The following is a 1,699-nucleotide window of genomic DNA, read 5'->3' on the forward strand; positions in this document are numbered from 1 at the left end:
CATCCCATGCATTAAATCAGGCAGGGGCAAACTTTCTAACTTGGTGGCCACATGCTAGCACTCCTTGCTAGGAGGACTGGTTGCCCCGTGATGGAAGGAAGGAAGGGAAGGAGAAAGGAAAGAGAGAAGGAAGGACAAAAGGGAGGAAGGGAAGGATGGAAGGAGAAAGGAAAGAAAAGGAAGGAAAAACAAAAGGGGAGGGAGGGAGGACAGGAGGAAGGAATGAGAAGGATGAAAGGGTGGGTGTGTGGGTTGGAAGGAAGGAAGGAAGGAAGGAAGGAAGGAAGGAAGGAAGGAAGGAAGGAAGGAAGGGCAGGAGGAAGGAAAGAGAGATGGAAGGAAGGATGAAAGGGCAGAAGAGAATGGAGGGAGAGAGAAAGACAGAAGGGAGGGAGGAAAGAGGGGAGGAAGGAAAGAGAAAAGGGAGAGAGGGAGGAAAGAGGGATGGAAGGAAGGACAAAAAGGGTGGAAGGGAAGGATGGAAGGAGAAAGAGGGAGGTAAGGAGGGAGAAAAGAGAAGAAAAGAAAGACAAAAGGGAGAGAGGGAGGAAAGAGGGATGGAAGGAAGGACAAAAAGGGTGCAAGGGAGGAATGGAAGGAGAAAGAGGGAGGTAAGGAGGGAGAAAAGAGAAGAAAGGAAAGACAAAAGGGAAGGAGGGAGGAAGGGAGGGAGGACAGGAGGAAGGAAAGAGAGAAGGAAGGAAGGACAAAAGGATAGAAGGGAATGGAGGGAGAGAGAAAGATGAGGGGAGGGAGGAAAGGGGAAAGGAAGGAAGGAAGAAAGGAAGGAAGGAAGGAAGGAGAAAGAGGAGGAGAGGGAAGGAAGGAGGGATGAAAGGGTGGATGGGAAGGAAGGAAGGAGGGAGGGAGAAAGAGAGGAGGGAGGAAAGGGGGACGGAAGGAAGGACGAAAAGGGTGGAAGGGAAGGATGGAAGGAGAAAGAGGGAGGTAAGGAGGAAGGAGAAAGAGAAGGAAAGACAAAAGGGAAGGGAGGAAAGAAGGGAGGACAGGAGGAAGGAAAGAGAGAAAGATGAAAGGGTGGGTGTATGGGTTGAAAGGAAGGGCAGGAGGTAGGAAAGAAAAGGAAGGAAGGATGAAAGGGTGGAAGAGAATGGAGGGAGAGAGAAAGACGGAGGGGAGGAAAGAGGGAAGGAAGGAAAGACAAAAGGGAGAGAGGGAGGAAAGAGGGATGGAAGGAAGGACGAAAAGGGTGGAAGGGAAGGATGGAAGGAGAAAGAGGGAGGTAAGAGAGAAGGATGAAAGGGTGGGTGAGTGGGAGGAAGGGCAGGAGGAAGGAAGAAAGGATGAAAGGGCAGAAGAGAATGGAGGGAGAGAAAAAGACGGAGGGGAGGAAAGAGGGAAGGAAGGAAAGACAAATGGGAGAGAGGGAGGAAAGAGGGATGCAAGGAAGAACGAAAAGGGTGGAAGGGAAGGAGGGAAGGAGAAAGAGGGAGGTAAGGAGGAAGAAAAGAGAAGATAGGAAAGACAAAAGGGAAGGAAGGAAGGAAGGACAAAAAGGGTGCAAGGGAGGAATGGAAGGAGAAAGAGGGAGGTAAGGAGGGAGAAAAGAGAAGAAAGGAAAGACAAAAGGGAAGGAGGGAGGGAGGGAGGGAGGACAGGAGGAAGGAAAGAGAGAAGGAAGGAAGGACAAAAGGATAGAAGGGAATGGAGGGAGAGAGAAAGATGGAGGGGAGGGAGG

This window comes from Anolis sagrei, chromosome X, assembly GCF_037176765.1.
Source record: "Anolis sagrei isolate rAnoSag1 chromosome X, rAnoSag1.mat, whole genome shotgun sequence".
NCBI lineage: Eukaryota > Metazoa > Chordata > Lepidosauria > Squamata > Dactyloidae > Anolis > Anolis sagrei.